This window comes from Periplaneta americana, chromosome 6, assembly GCF_040183065.1.
Source record: "Periplaneta americana isolate PAMFEO1 chromosome 6, P.americana_PAMFEO1_priV1, whole genome shotgun sequence".
Lineage (NCBI taxonomy): Eukaryota > Metazoa > Arthropoda > Insecta > Blattodea > Blattidae > Periplaneta > Periplaneta americana.
In genome coordinates, this window is record NC_091122.1 from 150,577,108 (window position 1) to 150,591,974 (window position 14,867).

General features: G+C 38.8%; 1 protein-coding gene and 1 pseudogene across 3 annotated transcripts in view; both read left to right on the forward strand.

The window, feature by feature from the left end:
- The window catches only part of FucTA (glycoprotein 3-alpha-L-fucosyltransferase A), a 667,380-nt gene that overhangs the window by 487,084 nt on the left and 165,429 nt on the right, over nt 1–14,867 (forward strand). The window lies entirely within an intron of this gene.
- LOC138702277 (uncharacterized) lies at nt 13,329–14,237 on the forward strand (annotated as a pseudogene).

Here is a 14,867-nt window from a genome sequence, read left to right on the forward strand (position 1 = left end):
TAGATTTAGTGGTTTTAGATATAAGAGAGTGATATTAATATTTTTGTCAATCCTTTAATAGTAAATGTACAATCCGTGAGAGTGCAGTTCCAGGATGCGTTAATTGATGTACAAAGTGACGTAGAATTCTGAACTAAATGCAGAGAATATGACTTGACAAGAATAGAAGTGTTAAAAAAATGAACAAAAGGAAATATCCCGGGATCAGCTTATTCGCTGCCACTATGTTAGCTACCTTCGCCTCGACATATGTGTGCGAACAATTATTTTCGAGAATGAAGGTTGCTAAATCCAAACATAGATCCCTATTAACAGATGAGCATCTCTTGAGCCAGCTGCGCATTGCAGTAAATTCGTTGGAAATAGATTTCCGATTACTTGCAGAAAAGAATCCACATGTTGAATAGACCGCAATGTATGGTGGAATATGAAAATAACATTATCTATGATATAATAATATCATAAATGTATTAAACATAATAAAATAATAATGTAATAACTGACTATTACAGTGAAATACTCTTTCCTTTTTCAAATTCGGTTTATTATCCGTATTTGTTAGAGTATGAGAGCCATGACACGGGCGGTGCTGCAATGTAGTTGCGGAGCCCAGTCCGTACACTGTGTGTGTTATGCAGTGCAGTATCGTCCGTGTAATCGGGGCTTTTACAATTTTGAGCATACCTGCCCTAAGCTGTAAATGTTGGTTATCTTGACCGTTGAATGAGGGGTTTTTGCTTACAGAGATGTTTGAATTATTTCTGTGTCACTTATCAAATATAAACTTTGTTTATCACCTTTAGATGTTAAAAAATGAGCAATAATTACAAGTAAGTTTGAATTTCATACACTGTTTTTTGATTTAGTATTCTGAATTTCTTCAAATTTTTACGATTTGAAGTGCATATTGTTTAAAAAGTGAGATTAAGGCCTCAGTTTTAATATTAATTTTGTAATTAAGAATAAACTACAGACGTGGACAAATTATTAGACTAAAACTTTTTCTTGGAAACAATATAATTCGTCATATTAACTATCAGTATAATTCACAGAGTCTCTATTGTTGTAAATATGATTGTTTACATCTTCTGGTATAATTTTCCAACGGCTAAGTATATATTTTTTCTGGCTATGTTGGTACTACTGATGTTTTAATTATAGGCTATACTGCAGAAGATATTCTCCCATGGCCTGCAAGAAGACCGGACATGAGCGAAATTGAAAATCTGTGATCTATACTGAAGAAGAAAGTGAACAAAAAGAGGCTTACAACAAAACATGGACTCATTTAAGCACTGTCTGATATCTGGCTAAATGATGCTGATATTCAAAGAAAGTGTCAAACTTTGGTTTCCAGCATCCCTGACAAAATCAACGTGTTAATAAAGAATAAGGGAATGTTCACAAAATATTAGTAACCTCCAGACTCAATTTTCTGTTCATTATATCTGTGCAAAATACATTTTTGTTCATTATTTCTACCGATAAATACAGCTTCGTTGCACATATAATTAATTTTGTCTAATAATTTGTCCACGTCTGTATGTTACGTATTTTGAAGCAATTGCAGCTACTTAAAATATGGAGTTTTACCAACATTTCAACACAACTATTAACGAAATTATTAAACTGATGACTTTTCTCTAAAGTTTTTTCTCTCTCTGGTGTAAAATCGACAAATTGTTACGTTGGTCCTTATGCCTATAACGAGACGATATGTTGTTGTGTGCAGGAAGTAACACTCTCCTTATCACAACTGTACTTTGACTTAACAGTATGCAATACAGCGTATGGTTCATTCAGTATCGAACGGAGGGGAGATGAAGAAATTAGACAATTATGAATTTAATTACAATTAAGTCTTTAAAAATCAGATGAATGTGATGAATAGGACACGTGATATGAATGGGAAAAATCACAAATGATTTCAGATAATCATTTCCGATTTCAGATACCGGTAATTGGTTGAAAAATTCTGTAAGGGTAGAGAGCTCTGGGGAGAAGGCTGGAACGTATGTGACCTGGTAACAACAGGAAGTATAGTCGATATTTTTGAGGACATGTGGTGTGAAACTGTAAATTGGATCGACTACACATAAAATAGGAGATAGCGGCAGTGAACCCACAAATTCAGCAGAAAAACAGGAACTATTCGAACAAGTCCAGAATCTCTAGTAGGCCTACAATATAAATAAATCAATTCTTCTCTGTTGACAGTATAAATTCATTTCTAATTTGTTCTTCATTATTCTATATAGGGCCTACATATTTAACACTTATACAGAATGTCCCATTTATCTTGTGCATCTATTATAACTTTTTTGTTTGAATATATGTTGGAATTTTTGTTTTTGAGAGTTATGTTAGAACGAGGGGCTAATATGAGTGTGGAGATTTGGTGAACGTAACTACATTATGGTACAAGATACACGTGACGTCATCAATTTTTCAAATAGCACGACATACTTTAATCATGCAAATCAAGATTTTCAGGTACAAGGGAACAATTTTTCCCTCGAAATTATTCAAATCAACTTTACGGGTAGTTATACCTGAAAATCTTGATTTGCATAATACACGTTACTGTTCGTTAACAGAAAACCACAATTTAAGTCACACGGAGTTAGTGTGCACTCGAAGTTGGTTGCTTGACGGTTGTCAGCCCACTTTGAGGTCTGTGGATATAGAGGGAAAAATTGGATCGGTGTCGGTTAGAGTTCCCGAGTAGCTCAGTGGTAGAGCGTTGGTACGTTAAACCAAAGGTCCCGGGTTCGATACCCGGCTCCGGAATAATTTTTCCCTCGAAATTATTCAAATCAACTTTACAGGGAGTTATACCTGGAAATCTTGATTTGCATAATACACGTTACTGTTCGTTAACAGAAAACCACAATTTAAGTCACACGGAGTTAGTGTGCACTCGAAGTTGGTTGCTTGACGGTTGTCAGCCCACTTTGAGGTCTGTGGATATAGAGGGAAAAATTGGATCGGTGTCGGTTAGAGTTCCCGAGTAGCTCAGTGGTAGAGCGTTGGTACGTTAAACCAAAGGTCCCGGGTTCGATACCCGGCTCCGGAATAATTTTTCCCTCGAAATTATTCAAATCAACTTTACAGGGAGTTATACCTGAAAATCTTGATTTGCATAATACACGTTACTGTTCGTTAACAGAAAACCACAATTTAAGTCACACGGAGTTAGTGTGCACTCGAAGTTGGTTGCTTGACGGTTGTCAGCCCACTTTGAGGTCTGTGGATATAGAGGGAAAAATTGGATCGGTGTCGGTTAGAGTTCCCGAGTAGCTCAGTGGTAGAGCGTTGGTACGTTAAACCAAAGGTCCCGGGTTCGATACCCGGCGCCGGAACAATTTTTCCCTCGAAATTATTCAAATCAACTTTACAGGGAGTTATACCTGAAAATCTTGATTTGCATAATACACGTTACTGTTCGTTAACAGAAAACCACAATTTAAGTCACACGGAGTTAGTGTGCACTCGAAGTTGGTTGCTTGACGGTTGTCAGCCCACTTTGAGGTCTGTGGATATAGTGGGGAAAAATTGGATCGGTGTCGGTTAGAGTTCCCGAGTAGCTCAGTGGTAGAGCGTTGGTACGTTAAACCAAAGGTCCCGGGTTCGATACCCGGCTCCGGAACAATTTTTCCCTCGAAATTATTCATACTTTAATCATGTTACATTGATTACACACATTAAGAAAAGTTCAAAAATGTATCACAGAATTATTCATGTATAAAGTGAGAATATGCCCTGAAAATTTTATTCCATTATCTCTATTATTGTCTGAGATATTACTCATACATAATAAATGTTGAAAAATGTAAAATAAACGAACTCCGGATATTCAACGGAGAAGTATGAGCACACATATTTAAAAAAGGCGTAAAAGCAATTATTTTCTTCCTAACGACCTTGAAATTTCGCTCAAATTAACTCAATACTATGAAGTAGTTTTAGACTAAAATGTTAATTTTGACACATACTCGGTCATTCCTTTAAGTCCTTCACCTTAAAGATAAGAACCTTGAGGTTTTCATTGCAATCGAAGGCAAAAGTTGCAGATAACGGTTGAATTCAGCCGGTTACACACATTACCTCGCGTTCTGTATTGTACAGTATTGATTATTCGATACAGCTCTCTGGGTGCGGACGATATCGTTATCAATCGTATATCTATGCTCATTGCACGTCTGGGGAAACTCGCTCCGCACAGAGGAGGAGTTTACGGTACCCAAGTGTGCTGTTAGATGTATACGAAACAGCAACAAAGTGTCGCGCGACGGTGGGGAAAGATTGTCCATTCACTGATCGAGTGCCCCGGCACACAGCTACCATCAGGTCGACAGGAAGCAACCACTGATGATCGGTGCTTGACGAGGGCCAGCATGTGTGGCAGTGATGTGTACAACACGAATAAGGGGCGGGACTCCGTGATGCACGTCACCGCGTTACGCTAATGGCTACCCACTCGCACGGTGCTCCAGTTATGTGGCAGTACGAACTCGCAATTAATTCCGCCTACGCTGTGTTTGTATTTGAAAGTAAACACGTATAAACTGCTTCTTTTTTTAACGTTGAACAACATTTATCTCCAAATCTGCGCTAGACACAAAATGTAAGTCACGCTGATGAGTGACATCGTTCGAAAAAAATCGAAAGAGAATTGGGAGGACAAATTTAAAAGGTACGCAAACGCGTCCTTGCAAGGGGTTGGGGGCTGTACAAAACTAAATATGTGAGCTCCAAGCCCGTTGGCCACTAGTCTCACTCCGGGTTACGCTGCTCCACTGAAGGAGCTCTAGAAAATTTTGAAGGGGAAGCCGAAATTGGACGTAACCTCTTAGGTACCACATACGCGAGGGGGACTGAGATTTGATCAAGTGATCACGGAACGGGGCGAGGAGGAGATGGCTGGTGTTTGCCGTTAGGATGGCAAGACGCTGTCATCTGTTGTTCGATGACAAAGCATGTGAAGGCCGTCGGAAGAAGCGCCGTGAAATCTAAATCTGCAATTTGAGAGGTCCCTGTCCTTTCAATTTGCGACTAATTGAGTGACCTCGCATATTTAATAGACAATTTATAGGTTCTGAACTAGGGCATACGTCGTTTATAATAAAGGGGGAATATATATGGGGAAGGGAATATAGGTCCGTGGCCCATTTCTTATAGGGCTCATCCCGACATTTGTCTTACGCCTGAGGAAAACCACGGAATACCTTAGGCAGGATGAGTTGTCTCATATAAGAGACTAGCCAATTTGGCTATTATGTAGGAGGTGATTGTTGTCATGAGCCTTGTTGAATCGTCTCAATGCCAATGCCAATAACTTTTTATAGTAGAGCTTAGACAACAGGGACCTGTACGAAAATCAAATAGTAGCCTAAATAAAGAGCTTCCTTTCTACGTAATTCAATTTATTCTGTAATACATATTTTACACATTAATTACTGAAAACATGCAACAATTTTCGCTCGCTTTCCATCTTCTGTCGTTTTCCATCCTCAAATTATAGTTTTCCAAAATAATAGCATCCACTCAGAAACATATTTTCGTCTTTCTTTAGGACGATCCTACTTTTTGGAATATAAAGGGAGTGTGTGGATTATCATGAAGGTGATTGCCGTGTTGTCAAGTTCTCGCGCAGTGTTACTACCCTGATCATGTATATAGCTCGCGCAAGGAACGATTACCGAAAAACATTGGAGGCGTTGCTGTCTGTTTTGACGTGTGTATGTAGGCACGCCAAGGGGGCAAGAGGTACGGGCCAATGGAAGTACTCTCTCTTCCAAGAAGATGAACAGATGGGGACATCGCTGTGGAAATAAACAACGTAGCAAGAGAAAAATTCGAAGCTAATTAAACGCGCAACATTTGTTTGCGAATGAAATAGTAATACCGTGCGATACAAGACACGTATTCACATGCAATGGAACAAACTAAAGTCGTAATGTAACTATCACAACGCAAGACTAATCCTATTGATGTCATTTCTCTTCCGACTGTACTCTTGAATATCATTCAAGCTATCTCGTGACCTTTTCTGTCGCCCACTCTTCCTTATCGCATTGTTTGATTCGCATTCCTTCCGTCGGTATTCCCTACTTGCGAGACCTATACATACCAGCACAAACAGCGCTCAACGAGCGCGCGCGCTCCTTGGGAGCAGGAGAGCAGTGTTTACCGCTCGCCGAAATGGAGAGGAAGATACGTCAGAATGACATAGACTTGCTATAGGTAAAGGAGAGGGAAACAACCACTCAGCTATCTAGTGGAGTGCAGTGTGTAGGCCTATTCTCAGTAACTGTTTCACGTTGCTTATGTATTGCTACAGTACAGTATGGAGAATCTAAAAGACGGAACATAACATTTAACATTTAACGATTTACAGCTCGAACTTACTGATCTTCAATGTGACCTATGGGCTAAAGATCGTTTGAATAATACTACTAGCCTGGTTGAGTTTTGCAAGACTAAACATTAGCAATAATATCCACGACTACACAGGCTGGCTGTGAAAATGATTGCTATGTTTGTCTCAACATTTATATTTGTGAGCAGCTGTTTTCTATAATCAACTTTAATAAAGGCAGACATCGAACATCTGTAACTGATGTTTCATTACGATCAGTAAGCTACTGTTCCTTTCAGCTGCCAACAGCATAAAACCTCGTTTTGATGTACTTATAAATAAAAATATAACAAAATGATATTGTACATTTAAGTAGCTATAGAATGTCTATTATTTCTGTAAAATAAATATCTATTTATTAATTAATAATAGTCCAAGATAGTTTTGCAAACACTGAACGGGAATTCATTTCATAAACACTCGTACTAGTACTTCCTTTTGTGTATGTTTTGTACGAGATCACCCCTTCTTCCAGTCCACCCTTAACTTATACAGCTAATATCTGCATTCCGCTCATAAGCTGTGAGCCGGCTCAGAGAGCGCAAACCTTGTGCAGGCCTGATGTTTAGGCCTACACAGAAACCCCCTATTAAAATTCTATAGGACCTAAAATGCCTAAATGAATCATCAAGTCCTATAAATTCCTAAAACCCACGATTCTGCCTAAACATAGTTCCCTAAAACAAATGTAGGCTATAATTTGAAATTGTGAGATGTATTTTGTTTAGTGTAATGAGATTAGTAAGAATAAGATGGATAACTGGGAAACGGAGGGAGTACGTAGAAGAAGAAGAAGAAGAAGAAGAAGAAGAAGAAGAAGATGAAACAGAGATGAGAGAAGTGGTAGTGAAGTGTTCAGCGTCATTTATATACTGTATAATAGCCGGATGATAGAATAAAAAAGCTTAAGCAGAATATGTATCCAAGGGAGTGATGACACTGTAAAGATAAAATGTGAAGGGACAACACGACCGATGTAACCTGGTGGAATAAATAGTATATATCATATCATATCATATCATATCATATCATATCATATCATATATCATATCATATCATATATCATATCATATCATATCATATATCATATCATATCATATATCATATCATATATCATATCATATCATATCATCCACACCTGAGGAGTAACGGTCAGCGCGTCTGGTCCCGAAACCAGGTGGCCCGGGTTCGAATCCCGGTCGGGGCAAGTTGCCTGGTTGAGGTTTTTTCGGGGGTTTTCCCTCAACCCAATACGAGCAAATGCTGGGTAACTTTCGGTGCTGGACCCCGGACTCATTTCACCGGCATTATCACCTCATTTCATTCACACGCTAAATAATCTGAGATGTTGATAGAGCGTCGTAAAATAACCCAAAACAATTATAGGTTTTTTTTTACTTCCCTATCACTTTCTTTCTGGGTTTTAGTTAAAATAGGTTATACTTAGGATTTCTAGCTATCATTCCTCGGCAAAGAACAAAAGGCTATATAAGCATCAATTTTGTTGTATAAACATTAATTTTAATACCCTTTCCGTACCATTACATTCATACGTTGTTTAATAATAATAATAATAATAATAATAATAATAATAATAATAATAATAATAATAATAATAGTAATATAGAGTATTAACACACAATTATGATACTGTTCTCTTATCTTAATAATGTTGTACTTGAACGAAACTTAAAAAAAAAGTAATCTATTTTAATGAGGTTGCACATTAAAGCCACTATCGCATGCTACTTACAGCGAATTGTTATTTTATAATTAATAAATTTTTTTACTTGTTCCAGGTACGATCCGCATTGCTGCGTTACTGTACTGTTTGGTGAGTTTTAATACGAATTTTATTATTTACATCTCATGTTATTTTTTATATCTGCTGATTATATCAACTCTAATTACAGAGATTTTCAGCCTTCTATCCATTTTTTCCAATTACGATTTTGTCTGTATGTCTGTATGTATGTATGTATGTATGTATGTATGTATGTATGTATGTATGTATGTATGTATGTATGTATGTATGTCTGTCTGTCTGTGGATGTAAATTCTTCATGTAGACCGTTCTTATCGCTTATTTAGAGATACTATATCAGCTGTCGCAAATTTATTCTTTGAAGAGGTAGAAAAATTCTAGGGCCATATTCATAGATAGTCTATTCTTAGCGCGGGCTTCCGTGGATGATCAGCGAACTAATGTTTTTCGTATTCATAAACCAGTGTTAGCAGTATGATATGATATGAATCCTGTACAAGTAATCACTCGATAGCCGGGGCTAGTCTAGCACGCTCGTAGCGCGGGCTAGCGAAATGTCTATGCATAGCACCCCATATATCTTGGAGCAACAATAAGAAATATAAATGACACTCGGGAGGAAATTAAACGCAGAATAAATATGGAAAATGTCTGCTATTAAACGGTTGAGAAGCTTTTGGCATTCAGTCTGCTCTCAAAGAAGCTGAAAGTTAGAATTTATAAAACAATTATATTACCGGTTGCTCTATATGGTTGTGAAACTTGGACTTTTACTTTGAGAGAGGAACAGAGGATAAGGGTGTTTGAGAATAAGGTTCTTAGGAAAATATTTGGGGCTAAGAGGGATGAAGTTACTGGAGAATGTTGAAAGTTACACAACACAGAACTGCACACATTGTATTCATCACCGAACATAATTAGGAATATTAAATCCATACGTTTGAGATGGGCAGAGCATATAGCACGTATATGCTAATCGAGAAATGCATATGGAGTGTTACTTGGAAGATCTGAGGGGAAAAGACATTTGCAGAGACTGAGACGTAGGTGGGAGAATAATATTAAAATATATTTCAGGGAGGTGAAATATGATGGTAGGAACTAGATTAATTTTGCTCATAATAGGGGCCGACGGTGGGTTTCCCTTTGTCCTTCTCGTCTTCCCCTCATTTTCCTCATCGAGCTCTTGATTTAGGATCAAAACCGCATTCAAAAGGTGATCTCTTTTCTCGGTCTTCCATCTGTTCCTTTAATAATGTTGTTGCTATTATTATAATGATTTTGAATAATAATATAATTATGGTAATGAAATAACTTTTCTCTTCGTCTTCCTCTTGTCCTCCTCTTCCCCTTTTTTCCTTCGTCTTCCCCTCGTTTTCCTTGCTTTCCCCCTTTTCTCTCCGTCTTACCTTTGTTCTCCTCGTCTTCTCTGTTGTCCGTATGTTCCCATTGTTTTCCTTTTATTACCTTTGTACTCTTTGAATTTCCCTGGTTCTTAATGTATTCTTCTTGTTCCACGCACTCTTCATAAATCCTTCTACGTAAAGTATACAGCATGTTTGCACCTGCACGTAGTTCTACGCAAAGATATGCAGCATATAAAAGGTAAACACCTCATGACAAGTGATTGTACCCACACGTAGTTCTACTTAAAGATATGCAGCATAGAAAAGGTAAACATCTCATGATAGATGATCGCACCCACACGTAGTTCTACGTAAATATATGCAGAATAGAAAAGGTAAACATTTCATGACATGTGATCGTACCCACACGTAATTCTACGTAAATATATGCAGAATAGAAAAGGTAAACATCTCATGATAGGTGATCGTACCCACACGTAGTTCTACGTAAATATATGTAGAATAGAAAAGGTAAACATCTCATGATAGATGATCGTACTCACACGTAGTTCTACGTAAATATATGCAGAATAGAAAAGGTAAACATCTCATGATAGGTGATTGTACCCACACGTAGTTCTACGTAAATATATGCAGAAAAGAAAAGGTAAACATCTCATGACAGGTGATTATACCCACACGTAGTTCTACGTAAATATATGCAGAATAGAAAAGGTAAACATCTCATGATAGGTGATCGTACCCACACGTAGTTCTACGTAAAGATATGCAGCATAGAAAAGGTAAACATCTCATGATAGATGATCGTACTCACACGTAGTTCTACGTAAAGATATGCAGCATAGAAAAGGTAAACATCTCATGATAGATGATCGTACTCACACGTAGTTCTACGTAAATATATGCAGCATAGAAAAGGTAAACATCTCATGATAGATGATCGTACTCACACGTAGTTCTACGTAAAGATATGCAGCATAGAAAAGGTAAACATCTCATGATATGTGATCGTACTCACACGTAGTTCTACGTAAAGATATGCACATAGAAAAGGTAAACATCTCATGATAGGTGATCGTACTCACACGTAGTTCTACGTAAAGATATGCAGCATAGAAAAGGTAAACATCTCATGATAGATGATCGTACTCACACGTAGTTCTACGTAAAGATATGCAGCATAGAAAAGGTAAACATCTCATGATAGGTGATCGTACCCACACGTAATTCTACGTAAAGATATGCAGCATATTAAAGTTATAGACCTGTCGATAGGTGATAGCACTCTACGAAGTTCTACGTAAAGATACATAGCATAGTAAAGCTGTGCACCTGTCCATTTTGTACTACAGCATTGACTTGTAAATGGGACCTGTAAGTGGCCTGAGCTTAGTGTGTTGAAATCACGCAGTGGAAAACCCAATAAGTTTCTATTCCATTCCAATAACTAGCTGTTTACAATGCTAGGCATCTAACAGTATCGATCGTTGACGACTTTCAGGTCCTCATCATTCAATCTGTCCCCTTTTCGATCTTTATCTCGCCGCCTAACGTACAAAAGAGTCCTGTCTCTTCCTCTGCCAATAGATATTCCTCACCACGTGTCTCGAATTCAGTTTAGACATTGGGGAAATTTCAAGATAAAATATCCTGAAACACAAACAACAAAACACTAACAAAAAAAAAAAAAAAAAATCTCAACAGAGAAACAAAAACTTCTCTAGAACTTAAGACATAAGGAGATGCCAGTAGCATGTGATGCAAAGATGCAATCTCGTAGCTGGCAGCAAATATTTTCTTCTCGCTCTGCTAATGTAAATAATGAAAGTATTAACGAACGTTGTTTGTATTAAATGCTTCATCTTCAGTATTTTCCATGCGTATCTAAGTGTTACTGTCTTGAATTTTTGTCATGACAACATGCTGGCAACAAATCGTGCACATTTCACATTTCTCGTCACACTAGCTCGAATGAAGTTTCTGCCCTATTTGTTCTGTTATTTGTGCAGGTATTCTTCCTTCGAATATTCTGCATATTTTTTATCGAGTTGTTCAGCAATTTGCTTCTACTCCTTATGTAAAGTTGAAAAGATTTAATGCATAGTATAGCACGCTGTAAGAAACTCTGTCAAGAGCAACTAGAACAGACACCATTATAAAAATTGTGTACTACACTTACTGTTCCAACTTTCTTATTGAGTTCATTGTTAGATGATCACAGCTGGTGACGTAAAAGATGGCAAAGCTTCGTCAAATTAGGCCTATGTGTTTTTAAGCGATTCGGACCAGTTCATTTCCACTAGATTAGATTAGATTAGATTAGATTAGCTTCTAGATACGGTACATGGTAAATGGAGAGTGTCCGCCAGGAAACAGGTTTCGCTCAGGCAAATTCCTTCGGTCATTTACTGTTAAAGATCGAACGCAGCTGTCGAGAAAATAGTGTATTATATTTCCCTTTGATGGACGTGGGAAGGTTTTGTGTTACGTGGTATGGATAGATAACACAGGCTGAAGGGAAGTCACTAGTATATAGATGACTTCCATTCACATTAAAACAGTTAATATTAATTTATGAGTGTGAGTTGATAAATGTTTTAGGAAGAAATCGTGTAAGAAGTGTCGTGCTTTATTTTTACGGAATAGAGATATCATGAAGTTCAACAGCCATCTTATTTATTCAGAATTTAATGAAAAAAGTGAGAGAACCTGCCTCGTCTTTAAGAAAGAACGGAGCAGACATCGCGTTCCAACTGAAAAAAAAAAAAAAAAACTTGATGATATAGGCTAGAAGAGCCTCCCATTAAATCGTTAAAAAAGTTAGCTCAACAGACAGGTGTATCCAAAAACCAATTGGGGAAAGCGAACGGATCAACAAATCTAATCCTTGAAGAAGAAAAAGAAGAAGAAGAAGAAGAAGAAGAAGGATGAGGAGGAGGATGAGGATGAGTAGAGGAATAAGGAGAATGGGTAGGAGGATAAGGAGAAGGATGAGGAGGAGAAGAAGGGGAAAGATGAAAAGGAGGAGGAGGAGGAGGGCGAGAAGGATGAGGAAGAGGCCAAGGATGAGGAGAACGAGAAGGATGAGATAGGGGAGGAGCAGGATGAGAAGGAGAAGGATGATGAGGAGGAGGATGAGCAGGAGAAGGAGGATGAGGAGAAGGATGAGGAGGATGAGAAGGATGAGGAGGGGGAGAAGGATGAGGAGAACGAGAAGGATGAGATAGGGTAGGAGGAGGATGATAAGGAGAAGGAGGATGAGACAGAGAAGGATGAGGAGGATGAGAAGGAGAAGGATGAGAAGCAGAAGGATGAAGAAAAGGAGGAGGATGAGGATGAGGAGAGCGAGAAGGATGAGATAGGGGAGGATGAGGGTGAGAAGAAGAAGGATGAGGAGAAGCAGAAGGATGAGGAGAAGGAGGATGAGGAGGAGGAGAACGAGAAGGAGAAGGATGAGGAGAAGGATGAGGAGAAGGAGGAGGCGAAGGATGAGACGGAGGAGGCGAATGATGAGGAGAAGGAGAAGGATGAGGAGAAGGCGAAGGATGAGGAGAAGGCGAAGGATGAGGAGAAGGCGAAGGATGAGGAGAAGGCGAAGGATGAGGAGAAGGAGGAGGCGAAGGATGAGACGGAGGAGGCGAATGATGAGGAGAAGGAGAAGGATGAGGAGAAGGCGAAGGATGAGGAGAAGGCGAAGGATGAGGAGAAGGAGGAGGCGAAGGATGAGGAGAAGGAGGCGAAGGATGAGACGGAGGAGGCGAATGATGAGGAGTAGGAGAAGGATGAGGAGAAGGCGAAGGATGAGGAGAAGGAGGAGGCGAAGGATGAGGAGAAGGAGGAGGCGAAGGATGAGGAGGAGGAGGCGAATGATGAGAAGGAGAAGGATGAGGAGAAGGCGAAGGATGAGGAGAAAAAGGATGAGGAGAAGGCGAAGGATGAGGAGAAGGAGTAGGATGAGGAGAAGGCGAAGGATGAGGAGAAGGATGAGAAGGAGAAGGATGAGGAGAAGGCGGAGGATGAGGAGAAGGAGTAGGATGAGGAGAAGGCGAAGGATGAGGAGGAGTAGGATGAGGAGAAGGCGAAGGATGAGGAGAAGGAGGAGACGAAGGATGAGAAGGAGGAGGCGAATGATGAGGAGAAGGAGAAGGATGAGGAGAAGACGAAGGATGAGGAAAAAGGAGAAGGATGAGGAGAAGGCGAAGGATGAGGAGGAGAAGAAGGATGCGGAGAAGGCGAAGGATGCGGAGAAGGCGAAGGATGAGGAGAAGGAGTAGGATGAGGAGAAGGCGAAGGATGAGGAGAAGGAGGAGACGAAGGATGAGAAGGAGGAAGCGAATGATGAGGAGAAGGAGAAGGATGAGGAGAAGGCGAAGGATGAGAAAAAGTAGGATAAGGAGGAGGAGGCGAAGTATGAGGAAGGAGAGGAGGCGGCGAAGGATGGTGAGAAAGAGAAGGATGAGAAAGAGGAGGAGAAGAATGAGGAAGAGGAGAAGAAGAATGAGGAGGAAGAGAATGAGAAGGAAGAGTAGAAGAAGATGAGTAGGAGGAGGAGGAGAAGGATGTGGAGGAGAGGAAGGAAAAGAATATTGTGATATATAAATAAATAGAAAATAAATATTGTCAAGTACGAATACAATCAGCAATATAGTCTAACATTAAGTCAATGATCTGCTCTCCTAAATAATAATAATAATAATAATAATAATTATTATTATTATTATTATTATTATTATTATTATAATACGAGTAAAAATCCTATTTAAATTTCTCTTACTAAGTTAATGAGTTTTCTGTCATATGCCGCATTAATAATAGTAAGCATAGCAATCGTCGTTGATTTTTTGAAACCTCCTATGTGACAGTGCACAACATAATTTTTCAGGAGGAGGAAGAAAAACTATTTCAAAATCAATGGGTCTACTAAATTATAATATGAAGTAATTCGGTAGAAAACGTGGGTGAATATGGCGAACATAATGACATCATCGAGGATCGGTGGAGGCCTATTGATATTTAATTAATTTTTTCTTCCTCCTGAAACATTATTTTGTGTACTGTCACATAAGAGGTTTAAAAAAATCAACGACGGTATAGCATTTTGTGTCATTAAATTATTGGTATTCTTTTTTAATTGAAATGACGTGGACGCGGTGTACTACATTACCCACAATATAGACGTTACTTCTTCTCTCCGTTGCCAGCCAATGATTTCATAATTTGTTGTCCTAGAAAAGATAAGACCAAACGAAAATGGTCAGTTTCCTCCGACGCTTTTACTGAACAGTGGCGGAGGTTGAATCATTCCCTTGGTATG